A 14,572-nucleotide genomic window follows, 5' to 3' on the forward strand; every position below is an offset into this window, starting at 1 on the left:
CACATGCTTGTCCCGGGAGAGGTGATCTCGTCTTGTAGAGTGACGAGTCTGCTCCCGGGGCGGAGGCGTGTGCTCTCTGCGGGAGCTTCCCCTCCTCTGGGCGGGCTGAGAGGCTTCGGCTGGGTGCTGCTGGAGTGCGGTGGCCGGATTCCTGAACTGCGCAATCACAGCAGTCATTTCTTGGAAAAGGGCCCGCATCTCCCTCGGGGTCGGGGTAGGGTCTGAACGGTCCGAGCGAGTCGGATTGCGCTCCCCTGCCGCCCCGACCTCTATCTGCGAGGCCAATCGCTCGCTTCTTCCTTCGCGGGGGGCCGTAGCCCGGGTCGTCCGGGAGGTTGGCACATGCTTTCCGTTTTTCCCTACCATTGCTTAAGTGAGGTTCCGAACAGCTTTTTGTTGCGGGGTCCCACGGATGGCGCCAAATCTGTTAGGTCTAAAATTGGTAACAGGTTATGGTAAGGCCGGAAGGGCTGATCTGGGCCTGAAGGGCTGGTCTGGCAAGTCACACCTGAAAGGCTAGGGGAGTCCTGCGCTGCACAAGGGCACAGACAAGAAGAAAAAGGGTCAGAGGACCAACCCGGAGTGGTGCTCCGGACGGACGCTTCGACACTCAAGTCAGTATGAGCAGGAGTGCAGAGCAATGTCAGAGCAGAAAGCTTAGGGTTTTTTATTTCAGATCCCTCACCTTAGCACAAGTGAAGGCTATTTATAGTGATTCTGAGCCACCTGTCTAGGACAGGTGGTAGTTCTGAGCCACCTGTCCAGGACAGGTGGTGGCCTCTGTATGGACCAGGTCTCATACCTAAGAAGGGTATGTGGAAGTCCCTGATTGGTCCAGGTGTCACACCTAGCAGGGACAGGTGTTGGCTTTGCAACGGTCCCTGTGAGGGTCACGTGCCAACAGCCAATTGGTTGCTGAGTTCGGACCTCATCACTGCTGAGTTCGGACCCATCAGTGCTGAGTCCGGACCCCATCAGAAAGAAATCATTGCAATTAACCCGTGCAATCAATCTATAAATGATAAGAATAAACATGAAACCCAACATTCCCTTTATAGATCACTCTTGATTTTTGGGTGATAGAATTCAAGTTGGGTCTTAGTCTTTTCCCATTGATTTATTTCTCTTATGAACAGAGGCAAAAAAAAATATTAAAGCAGAAAAATAGGAAAATTACAAAAGGAGTGATCTCTAGCAATTCGAATTAATCTATCTTTACTGGATGATCACCTCAGCATGTTTGAGTTATGTCCTGAAATAGATCTTTCAAGTTTTGTTATGACTATGGATTCATGAGTGCTCTGATCCTACTCACAATGTCTCCTTAATCTTCCCTAGCTTTCTTTGGGTGCTTGTATGAACATTCACGCTCTTCTCACTTCACCACACTGATATAGTCCCTCACTCCAGCCTTCCATAGTTTACACAGGCAGCTGGCTGATAATTTGATATTATCCCTCAGTCTTCTCCTTCTCCTGGAGGGCGAACCTTGGCACAACAGTAAGGTTGCTCCATTGTGACCTGGTGGTCACTGGTTCGAGTAATGGAAACAGCCTCTCTACAAAGCAGGAGTAAGGCTGCGTACATGTAGCCCTCTCCAGACTCCATAACGGTGGGAGCCTCATGCAACCGCCCTTTTTTTTTTATCCCTCAGTCATCTCTTAGGAACAAACAACATAATTTAAGTTACTTTTGGTAATGTAACTCTAATAAACATCATCATTGCTCTAATAAACAACAGACTTCAATTACTTGTTTTGAGATGTGAGAAACATTGAAAATTGATTATGTTTAATTTTGTGTAGTTTTCAATAAATGTTCATATATTTTTCTCTTCCTACTTCTTCCCTTCTGGAGAGACCTAGCTTCCTACTTTCGGTCAAACAGAATTCCAAGACCCTTTTATCTAACCACGCGCATGCTCTACATGTGATTAGATCAATAGGGTAGGGGTATTATAGTCATTTCGTTACTGTGGTGTTCTATGAATGTGATTAAAGGAATAAAAGAGGGGTATTATAGTCATTGACTGGGCATGAAAGAAGACAAGCCTTATGTTCTTTACCATTTTTTAGGGATTTGCTAGCGTCCTTTGCAAAAGGCATTTCGCAGATGGTCTGTTGCATAGTTGCATCTGACAGCAAGCACCTCGTGAATGAAGACAAAATCTGCTGAAAAGAAGCATGTGTGGCTGCTGTCAGCCATCTGCGAAATGCCTTTTGAGAAGGAGGCTAGCAAATCCTAATTTTTTAACATATCTTTTACTTTCAATCGCGGCGGAAAATAAGCATGTTTTATCTTCTGTTTTTCTGACATATTTTAATAGGGCTTAACTCAGGCAAGCGGCTCAAGCCGAGCCAAACATCGTAAAATAATTATACCTGCCGAATATTTCTCACCCCCTACGCGCTTTTCTTCCCCTTAGTGCATTTAAGACTCATATTTCTACACGACAAGTGGTTGGCCCACGGAAGAAAAGGGGGCGACTATATCATTTTCCAAATGGTAATAGGGATTTGCTAGCTAACATCGTAGAAGGCATTTCGCACGTGAGCTGTTCGTGAGAGAGCGCCACATAGGCATAGATTTTGTCTTATATATTCAAAATGCATCTTATGCACTAGCCCGCCTGTGAAATGCTTTCTTCGATGCTCCCTAGCAAATCACATGATAAAAATGAGGCTGCACGCTCATGCAACAGCCCGCCCGCAAAATGCCTTGTGCAATGTTCCTTAGCAAATCACATGATAATAATGAGGCTTGTGATGGGGCCCACAATTCTTATGTCAGTTAGATTTTATCCATAACCCCAACTACTTATTTTGAGGACTTGAATGTGAACTGTAATTCATGTCTTTTTATCATTCATTTGTAGAGGAATGATAGAATAAAGGGCGCCCTTGCAAAAACCAGCTCCAAGGCCACCCATATTGGTTGATTTTTGCAAAATAAACATGTTTTCCATTCCACTTTTTCGGCGCTTCAATTTGCAAAAATCCACCAATAGAGACACCCTTGGAGCAGATTTTGGCAATGTCGCCCTTTATCCTATCATTCCTCTCATTTGTAAGTCGGTTTATTAGACTAGTAAGAACAATTCATGTCTTATTGACATTGGAGGGCCATCTTACAAGTGTACCGTGTCAGTGTTTCTAGGAAAATGTTAAAATAGTTCAATTTTACCCTCCTTCCTGAAAGACACTTATTGGGCCCCACTTCTGCCTCATTTACATGATCAGATGATCAGATCCTTTGATTCAAATGAAAATTATAAATCTAGCCGAATGCGGTTGAGAACACTCTGATCATTTGATCTTTGAAGCCTCATTTAGGGTTCTGCCAAGAAAAGCTAAACACTTGATTTTTGTGTCTTATGCATGTGATGTTTGATGAGGACGGACCAAGGTCATCATGTTCTACAAGATCAACGTGATGTTTGATTAGGATGGACCATGTTAGGCCCGAAATCGGTTAACAGATATGACAGTGACGTAAGAACCGAGCTGGAGGGCCCGACGAGCTGAAGTGAAGGAAATAGAGTCCGGATGAACTGTGTTCTGCACAGAAGCAAACGAGGTCAGAATGACCGACCCAGAGTGTACTCCGGACAGGCCCTTCGACACTCAAGTCAGTATGAGCTGGAGTGAAGAGAGGAGTTTTAAGAGTGGTGGGTGAAGAAGTTATTACCCTTCTTTATGAGCTTTGGAAGCCCTTTTATAGAGGAAAAACTGGGGTAGTTGGGGAGTTAATGCTCCAAGACAGGTGTCGACCAGCTATAGGCTCGAGCTCACCTACTCTGCCGTAATTACCAAACTACCCCTGCTGACGCGGGGTCTGCGGTGGGCCCCCTCGAGACACGTGTCGGCAGCTAATAGGCTGGTCTGCGGTGGGCCCCCTCAAGACACGTGTCGACATCTAATAGGCTGCTGTTTTTACACCCCATCAGTTGCCCCCCACTTCTCCAAGTTATTATGGTGACTTGGGGAAATGTGGTGAGTACATCTCTGATTGGTGGTGGTCGAGGTCCGGCATGTGAGACAGTCCGGAATTTGGAGCAGTCGGGGGATTGGAGCAGTCCAGAGATTGGAGCAGTCCGGAAATTATCAGTCCGGAGTTTGTCAGTCCGGAGTTTGGAGCAGTCCGGAATTTGGAGCAGTCCGGAAATTACCAGTCCGGAGTTTGGAGCAGTCCAGAATTTGGAGCAGTCCGAAAATTACTAGTCCGGAGTTTGTCAGTTCGGAGTTTGGAGCAGTCCGGAATTTGGAGGAGTCCGGAAATTACCAGTCCGGAATTTGGAGGAGTCCGGAAATTACCAGTCCGAAATTTGGAGTAGTCCGGAAATTACCAGTCCGGAATTTGGAGCAGTCCGGAAATTACTAGTCCGAAGTTTGTCAGTCCGGAGTTTGGAGCAGTCCGGAATTTGGAGCAGACCGGAAATTACCAGTCCGGAGTTTGTCAGTCCGGAGTTTGGAGCAGTCTGGAAATTACCAGCCCGGAGTTTGTCAGTCCGGAGTTTGGAGCAGTCCGGAATTTGGAGCAGTCCGGAAATTACCAGTCCGGAGTTTGTCAGTCCGGAGTTTGGAGCAGTCTGGAAATTACCAGCCCGAAGTTTGTCAGTCCGATGTTTGGAGCAGTCCGGAATTTGGAGCAGTCCGGAAATTACCAGTCCGGAATTTGGAGCAGTCCGGAAATTACTAGTCCGGAGTTTGTCAGTCCGGAGTTTGGAGCAGTCCGGAATTTGGAGCAGTCCGGAAATTACCAGTCCGGAATTTGGAGCAGTCCGGAAATTACTAGTCCGGAGTTTGCAGTCCGGAGTTTGGAGCAGTCCGGAAATTACCAGTCCGGAATTTGGAGCAGTCCGGAAATTACCAGTCCGGAGTTTGTCAGTCCGGAGTTTGGAGCAGTTCGGAAATTACCAGTCTGGAGTTTGTCAGTCCGGAGTTTGGAGCAGTTCGAAAATTACCAGTCCGGAATTTGGAGCAGTCCGGAAATTACAGTCCAGAGTTTGTCAGTCCGGAGTTTGGAGCAGTCCGGAAATTACCAGTCCGAAATTTGGAGCAGTCCGGAAATTACCAGTCCGGAGTTTGTCAGTCCAGCTCGATTTTTTGTCGTTTAGCCAGACGCGTTATATCCAGTCCGGCTTGGGCCAGACTGATTTTTGTCGTGTAGCGAGACGGGTCATATCCAGTCCTGGTTGGGCCGGACTGATTTTTGTCGTGTAGCGAGACGCGTCATATCCAGTCCGGCTTGGGCCGGGCTGATTTTTGTCGTGTAGTGAGACGCGTCATATCCAGTTCGGCTTGAGATGACCTGAATTTTGTCCTGTAGCGCTTTGCGCTATATCCAGTTCGGCCGAGCCGTCAGTCTGGCCCGAAAAATCAGTGCCGCCGTCAGTCCGGCCTGGAAAATCAGTGCGGCCAAGCCGTCAGTCCGGCCTGGAAAAGCAGTGCGGCCAAGCCGTCAGTCCGGCCTGGAAAAGCAGTTCGACCAAGCCGTCAGTCCGGCCTGGAAAAGCAGTTCGGCCAAGCCGTCAGTCCGACCTGGGAAAGCAGTGCAGCCAAGCCGTCAGTCCGGCCTGGAAAAGCAGTGCGGCCAAGCCGTCAGTCCGGCCTGAATTTTGTCCTGTAGCGCTTTGCGCTTTATCCAGTTCGGCTTGAGATGAACTGAATTTTGTCCTGTGGCGGTTCGCGCTATATCCAGTTCGTCTTGAGATGGACTGAATTTTGTCCTGTAACGAATCACACCGAGTCCTGGTCGGATTGAGATGAACTGAATTTTGTCCTGTAGCGCTTTGCGCTATATCCAGTTCGGCTTAAGATGGACTGAATTTTGTCCTGTAGCGCTTTGCGCTATATCCAGTTCGGCTTGAGATGAACTGAATTTTGTCCTGTAGCGCTTTGCGCTATATCCAGTTCGGCTTGAGATGAACTGAATTTTGTCTTGTAGCGCTTTGCGCTACATCCAGTTCGGCTTGAGATGGACTGAATTTTGTCCTGTAGCGCTTTGCGCTATATCCAGTTTGGCTTGAGATGGACTGAATATAGCGCAATCTGCTAAAAGACGAAATTGAATTTTGTCTTGTAGCGAATCACACCGAGTCCTGGTCGGCTTGAGATGAACTGAATTTTGTCCTGTAGCGCTTCGCGCTATATCCAGTTCGGCTTGAGATGGACTGAATTTTGTCCTGTAGCGAATCACACCGAGTCCTGGTTGGCTTGAGATGAACTGAATTTTGTCCTGTAGCGCTTTGCGCTATATCCAGTTCGGCTTGAGATAGACTGAATTTTGTCCAATAGCGCTTTGCGCTATATCCAGTTCGGCTGGAGATGACGGATGAACCCTCAGGTTAAAGTTTACCCACGCGTTATATCGAGTCTGGCTGGAGATGTTCTGAACGGCTTAGGATGACCAAGTTTTATTGAACTTAGGTTTCCGAGCAGCGAGTACCCTAGTTTTAGCGAACTGGGTTTCCGAGCAGCGAGTACCCTAGTTTTAGCGAACAGGGTTTCCAAGCGGTGTTGGTTTTTGCATCCGGGCTGGTTCCGGACCAGGACTACGCTCCCGATCTTCACGGAGACGAGCCGTGGCGATCCAAGCAGTGAGTACCCGAGTTTTAGAGAACTGGGTTTCCAGAGTACCCGAGTTTTAGTGAACTGGGATTCCAAGCGGCGTTGGTTTTTGCATCAGGGTTGGTTCCGGACCAGGAGTACGCTCTCGATCTTTGCGGAGACGAGCCGTGGCGAACCAAGCGTCGAGTACCCTAGTTTTAGTCAACCGGGTTTCCAATTTGATGAGTACCCAAGTTTTAGCGAACTGGGTTTCCGAGGAGCTTTGGTTTTTGCATCCGGACTGGTTCCGGACCAGGAGTTCGCTCCCGGTCTTTGCGGAGACGAGCCGTGGCAAACCAAGCGTCGAGTACCCTAGTTTTAGTGAACTGGGTTTCCAATTTGATGAGTACCTAAGTTTTAGTGAACTGAGTTTCCGAGGAGCTTTGGTTTTTTGCATCCGGACTGGTTCCGAACCAGGAGTGCGCTCACGGTCTTTGTGGAGAGGAGCCGTGGCGAACCAAGCGTCGAGTACCCTAGTTTTAGTAAACTGGGTTTCCAATTTGATAAGTACCCAAGTTTTAGTGAACTGGGTTTCCGAGGAGCTTTGGTTTTTGCATCCGGACTGGTTCCGGACCAGGAGTGCGCTCCCGGTCTTTGCGGAGACGAGCCATGGCGAACCAAGCGTCGAGTACCCTAGTTTTAGTGAACTGGGTTTCCAATTTGATAAGTACCCAAGTTTTAGCGAACTGGGTTTCCGATGAGCTTTGGTTTTTGCATCCGGACTGGTTCCGGACCAGGAGTGCGCTCCCGGTCTTTGCGGAGACGAGCCGTGGCGAACCAAGCGTCGAGTACTCTAGTTTTAGTGAACTAGGTTTCCAATTTGATAAGTACCCAAGTTTTAGCGAACTGGGTTTCCGAGGAGCTTTGGTTTTTGCATCCGGACTGGTTCCGGACCAGGAGTGCGCTCCCAGTCTTTGCAGAGACGAGCCGTGGCGAACCAAGCGTCGAGTACCCTAGTTTTAGTGAACTGGGTTTCCAATTTGATAAGTACCCAAGTTTTAGCGAACTGGGTTTCCGAGGAGCTTTGGTTTTTGCATCCGGACTGGTTCCGGACCAGGAGTGCGCTCCCAGTCTTTGCGGAGATGAGCCGTGGCGAACCAAGCGTCGAGTACCCTAGTTTTAGTGAACTGGGTTTCCAATTTGATGAGTACCCAAGTTTTAGCGAACTGGGTTTCCGAGTAATGAGTACGAAGAGATTCGCAAAAGAGCTTGTCATTCACATTCAGCAGATATTTACATAGTCACTTCCACGCCGGGTGGTCTCCTACTGATAGTATTTTGCGGAGGTTTTCGGCGGGTTCAGTCACCTGTGCTTCGTCTCTCAGATCAAGTAGTTCAATCGGCAAGGATTCCGATGCATTTTTTGTCTTTTGAGTGCCATGGCATAGCACTCCCTGGACTGTGGTTGATCTCCTCTGACCTCACCCACGCCATTTGGCGTTATGAACTTCATTTTCTAGTGATACGCTGAAGCGACTGCGCGGATTAAGTTCTGCCCGGGTCGTCCCAAGATAGCGTTATAGACCGAAGTGGCCCTCACTACCTGGAAGTTGACCATGGCAAAAGCTTGGCAGGGCGGCTCTCCGACGAGGACTGGGAGTTCAATCTGTCCCTCCACTTTGACGACCTCTCCTGAAAAACCGAACAGATCTGAGTTCGCCGGCCTTAAGCGGTCATCACCTATCATCATTCTCTCGAAAGCATGATAGTACAAAATATCGGCCGAATTCCCGTTGTCGACCAGGATTTTCTTCAACTCCCAGTTTGCGACGAGCATGGTTAAGACTAGGGCGTCGTCGTGTGGCAGTATCAGATTGTCGAGGTCCACATCTGAAAAGGAGATCTCATTGTCCGTCTTCATCTTCTTGTTGCATGTGTGCACGGTGTTGACTCGACGTGCGTATGCTTTTTGAGCAGCAGATGATGTGCCCCCAGCGGCGGGTCCGCCCATAATAGTGCCGATGACTCCCCTTGGCTGGGATCGGTGTGCCTCTGGTTGTGGACTGGATGGCGGAGGAGATTGACCCCCGGCAGGGGGTGGCTGTGACCACCGAGGGCTCCGGCCTTGGGGACTTTTCTCCTTGCGCTCTCTTCTGTGGCCGTCACTTCGGATATACCTTTTCAAGTAGCCCCGGCCAATCAACAGCTCGATTTCTTCCTTGAGCTGCCAGCATTCGTCCGTGTCGTGACCGTAGTCCCTGTGGAACCGACAGTACTTTGATTGGTCTCTCTTATTTCCCTTGGAGATCATTCTGGTTGGCCATCTTACGAATTCTTCTCCCTCGATTGCGGCCAGTATGCTTCTCCTGGAGGTGTTGAGAGGGGTAAAGTTCTCCTCCCTCCTCTGGGGGGACTTTTCATTCCGACGGCCTTGTCATCCCTACGTTGCTTGGTAGGGTTCTTGTCTTCAGAGGTTCTCCTCCTACTTGCGTCCAGGGCCGCCAGTGTCTCTTCTATTGATATATATTCCTCTGCCCCGGCTATTAGATCTGCTAGTGAGTGCGGATTCCGGCGGGCTACTGCTCGGCGGAAATCATTTGATCTAGCACCTGCGAGAAGTGCGTTCGTAGCGGCCGAGGGGTCTAGATTTGGCACTTGGAGTGCCTCCCTGTTGAAGCGGCTGACGAAGGCTTTGAGAGGCTCATTATCCTCCTGCCGCAAGGCCATCAGGGATGCTGTGGTTTTCCTTGGCCTGCGGCTGCTCATGAAGTGGCGGACTAGATGTTCCCCGAAGTCGTCGAAGTTGCTGATGGAGTTCGGCCTGATCCTTGAGTACCAGTCCCTTGCCGCACCGGTCAGGGTCGTCGGGAATGCTCTGCAAAGGAAACCGTCTGACACACCGTGGAGGAGCATCATTGTTCGGAACGTCTCCAAGTGGTCACGGGATCAGTGGTCCCATCATACTGCGGGATAGTTGGCATTTTAAATCCCCCGGGTGCTGGGGCACCCATCACATCGTCGGTGAACGGCGTTCTGCTTGAGAATGCCCTAGAAACAGGCCGGCTTTGATCCTTAGCCAGGTCTTCAATTCTGTGGTCCATCTCTTCTATTCTCCGCAGCATCGGGTCAGCTCTACGGTCTGGTGACCTGTTTCTTTCCACAGATTGGCTCGCCGCAGAGCCGGAGTGGCTTTCCAGACTCCTACGACGGGACCGGGATTTTGCCTGTGGTGCGCATTCTTCATGAGCTCGGCGCCTTTGCGCAGAGCGAGACCGCGACCTCCGACGGCGGTGCGGCTCTGTCTGTGCATGCCTGGCTGTGGGGTGACGGACTTGTCTGGTAAAATGGTGAGTTCGGTCCTCACCATGGCCCGACGACTCTCCCCTGTGGATATCTGACCTCTCTTGGACAGGTCGTGGAGCTTCCGGAGGAGGTTGGGGAGGCGCCTGGAGTAGCTGCTGGTACTGACCAACGAGAGTTGTCATTTGCTGAAAGAGAGCTTGGACTTGCTCTGGAGTGGGCATGGGGTTCAGGTGTTCCGAACGAGGTTGGCTCTGTTCGGCCGTAGCAGAAGCTGCCACCACCAGCGAGGCGACTCGCTCACTCCGGGACCTGCGGGGCGGGACGGCTCGGGTAGTCCGCGCGGTTGGCACCCGCGCACTCCTGCGCCCTGTCATTTTTGTGAGATATCTGGGAACAGCTTTTAGTTCTGCGGTCCCACGGATGGCGCCAATCTGTTAGGCCCGAAATCGGTTAACAGATATGACAGTGACGTAAGAGCCGAGCTGGAGGGCCCGACGAGCTGAAGTGAAGGAAATAGAGTCCGGATGAACTGTGTTCTGCACAGAAGCAAACGAGGTCAGAATGACCGACCCGGAGTGTACTCCGGACAGGCCCTTCGACACTCAAGTCAGTATGAGCTGGAGTGAAGAGGGAGTTTTAAGAGTGGTGGGTGAAGAAGTTATTACCCTTCTTTATGAGCTTTGGAAGCCCTTTTATAGAGGAAAAACTGGGGTAGTTGGGGAGTTAATGCTCCAAGACAGGTGTCGACCAGCTATAGGCTCGAGCTCACCTACTCTGCAGTAATTACCAAACTACCCCTGCTGACGCGGAGTCTGCGGTGGGCCCCCCTCGAGACACGTGTCGGCAGCTAATAGGCTGGTCTGCGGTGGGCCCCCTCAAGACACGTGGCGACAGCTAATAGGCTGCTGTTTTTACACCCCATCAGACCAAGACACTGTGGGTTGCCTCATCATGTTCTACAAGATCAAGGTCCTTGACTTCAGGTGTGCCCCCTTATGCCCAAATGTTGGACCTAAAAATGCTTTTTACCATTGATTGTACAAGTGACTTAACATATATGTCACTTTCCCACCATTTGACCTCTCTCTCTCTCTCTCTCTCTCTCTCTCTCTCTCTCTCTCCACACACAACAGGAACAGTTGGTGGGCCCAACAGAAACCGTTGGTGGAATGGTGGGCCCATCTTTGAACAATGTAGGCCCCTCCCATACCACACCATAGGATAATCCAAACCGTCCATTTGATAGGCCATAAACGTAAATAGGTTGCGTCCTAAAATATCATTTCCATAGGCTGATCCTAGCCCTCCGATCTAAATAGAAACTACATCTTATGCAACCTCTATAGATTGTAGGGTTGTGATCATCCTATGGAAATGATTTTTGGGGCACAACCTATTTATATTGTGGCCCATCAAATGAATGGTTTGGATCATTCTATGGAGTTGGTCGTAAAGTAACATTAAGGCCCGTCCAAAACATAGCACGATCTAGGCAATCCATGGTTTGGATAATCCTATGGAGTTGGTCGTACAGTAACATTAAGGCCGAATCGTAGGCCCCACCGATATTTTTTCAAGTTGATGTGTACCGTCCACAACATTGGATGATCCAAGCCGTCCATGGTTTGGATCATCCTATGGTGTGGTTCGTACAGTAACATTAAGGCCCAATTTAGGCCCCACCCATATTTTTGAAAATGAAGTGTACCGTCCAGACCATAGGATGATCCGAGCCATCCAATGGATGGGCCACAATGTAAATAGGTTGTGCCCCAAAAATCATTTCCATAGGATGATCACAACCCTACAATCTATAGAGGTTGCATAAGATGTAGTTTCTATTTAGATTGGAGGGCTAGGATCAACCTATGGAAATAATATTTTGGGACGCAACCTATTTACGTTTATGGCCCATCAAATGGACGGTTTGGATTATCTTATGGTGTGGTATGGGTGGGGCCTACGTTGTTCAAAGATGGGCCCACCATTCCACCAACGGTTTCTGTTGGGGCCACCAACTGTTCCTGTTGTGTGTGTGTGTGTGAGAGAGAGAGAGAGAGACCGGTCAAATGGTGGGAAAACTTTAGCCAGCCATCAAGGGCCGGGTGGGGGGGGGGGGGTGTGTGGTTTGGAATATCAGCGCCCAAAAAATATATTCGCAACATTATTGTTGAGTTGAACGAAAACAAAATGCTTCATAAATGAAACCTCTACAAGGACTATAGTACTTTCTTAATAGAAAATGAAGGGTGAATTCGTTTGCTAGGGACCGTCCCATAAGGCATTTTGCGGCTGGGCTGTTGCATGTGAGAGCAGCCACACATGCTCAGATTTTGTCTTATTCATTTAGTTCATCTGAGGTGTCTGTTCTCACATGCAACAGCCCGGAGCGAAATGCCTTCTGCGATGGTCCCTAGCAAATCCCAAAAAGGAAAGGAAAGACAATATCGTCGTGACGAATGAAAACAAACATGATCCAATACACATGGCATATTCATTTGGTGATTGGGATAGTTGATATGATGGTCCATTATAGGGCTACCTAGTTGGGACAAGTTTGATGTTGAAAAGGAGGTTATTTGTTAAAAAAATAATGACCAAGACATCCGTGAAATAACCAATTACTCCGAAAGCTTGAGCCATCAGAGAAGGCATTATTTAATTTTTTATACTTTAACACTCCCCCTTGCGTGCGGCCCTATTTTTAGGGTTGGCCTACACGTGACACATGTGGCCCTTCTTTTAGGTTGGCTATTACATGAAAACAAGGCTAGCCTACATGTGACACATGTGGACTAGACCTGGCAAAATGGGACCTGTACCTGAGGGTACACCCGGCCCGCAAGGTTACGGGTACCAATTTCATTACCCGCGAAAAAATACTCGCACCCAACCCGTACCCGTGACCCGCGGTTGGGTCTGGGTCCGGCGTTGGTGCCCGAGGGTTACCCGCCATTCAGTTTTCAACTTTTTATTCTTAAGGCCTAAACACTAAACAGTAAAAGATAAACTATGTGGGTGGGCCAACAAAACAACTCAAAGCAATCAGACTATGTGGGTGGCCAACAGTCAGTTGCACTTACCTGTTCCTGTGTGTGGGACCCAAATTTCAATCGTTGGGATTGATCTACCTAATTAACTTTAATTGGGTGCTGAAATGTGCAATGAATGGTTGGTAAACTTACAACAATTAACAACAATATAAGCCACGAAATGAATGAAATCGTCGTTGCTGCAAAGTTTTTTTTTTTTTTTTTAATAAATATAAATTTACTAGGTTAGCCGCGGGTTTACCCAACCCGCATGGGTTGGGTCTAGGTACATGAAAAACATGCCCGTAGAATCGCTGGTATTTTTTACCCGTACCCGTACCCGCGCGGATTACCCGTTTGCCGGGTCTAATGTGGCCCCTCTTTTAGGTTGGCCATTACATATGGATTTTTAATATCAAGAGCTCAGGACCTCTAATACCATGCGAAACAACCAAATACTTCAAAAGCTTAAGCTGTTGGAGAAGGCAATATTGAAATTGGGGTTCAGTTTGATTCCAATTCCTTTTTTTAGCAAAAGCTCAACCCAACCCGACCAACGATACACTCCTAACCTCCAAGAGGCTAATATTGTTGCATCCCCTTATCAGATCACATAATTATATCAAGCAAATCTTCTCAAAATCAAAAGTTCAAGGTTCCCTGCTCAGTTTTGAAAAGTAAGTGATACCGCTCAAATCGGTACCTGAGTGTGAACGGTCCGGATCAGATGATCTAGATGATCCTTCTTCCGAGGGGTAACGGGGGGGTTGGCTTTGACACTCAAGTCAGATCGAGGAACCATAAGGGAAGAATAACTAGAATGTAGAGGGTGGTGGAGGTCCTGGGGTTTCTTACCCTAACCTTGGAATACCAAGGGTTTTCTGCATATTATGGAGTTCTCCTGTGTTTTCCTCGTTGCCTCTTGAATGGGGTGCCCCCTTTATATAGGCGGGAGTTCCGATATCCCAGGCGCAATGTTTATGGTGACGTGGACCGTGTGTATCCCTGGAGATGTCGGCGTGGCAGTGCATGCATGTATAATCCTGCAAGAGGATACGACAAGATAGGAGATTTGGTGGTGACAACTTGGCGGCTGGCTTAAACAAACTTTTAGTACGGTGAAACTGAGATTTGGGGCAGATCTTGACGATGTCAGTTCATGATGGCAGTGTGTTATCAAGGAGCTTTCTTGTTGAAGACGCTATGTTGCTCGATAGGGAGGAATGGAGGCCAGCTGGAGTCGGACTCGGTCATGGAGATGGTTTGGGTAGTAGTGCCACGTGTCGTGATCAGAGCATGGGGGGCCTTCTATTGATATGATATGGCGTTATAAATGTCGCTGGCTGGATCTTATACCACTTGTCATGATCGTATTTCATTCTCAATATTTAAGCCTGCGACTTCTTCGAGCCAGTACGAGTAGGAGAAGTAGAATACATGTAGTGTCTACTTGGCACAACATTATGATATTTGGTTGCAGGATGCATAATTCGAGGGGTCGTGGCCATTACATCTTCCCCTTTAACTGGTCAAGGAGTTCTGGCCACCGGAAGTTTTCGAGCCAAGTCTGGGGAGGTGAAATGTCTGGAACGAAGTGACTAATATCCTTGAGGGAAGTTAAAGAGGCTGTGAATATGAAACGGCGCGATATTATCCATTGATATGACAAATGGACAATTAAGAACAAAA

The sequence above is a fragment of the Tasmannia lanceolata genome, unplaced genomic scaffold, assembly GCF_043159265.1.
Source record: "Tasmannia lanceolata isolate RefF3 unplaced genomic scaffold, GAP_Taslan_0.1 ptg000029l, whole genome shotgun sequence".
In the NCBI taxonomy this organism is placed as follows: Eukaryota; Viridiplantae; Streptophyta; class Magnoliopsida; order Canellales; family Winteraceae; genus Tasmannia; species Tasmannia lanceolata.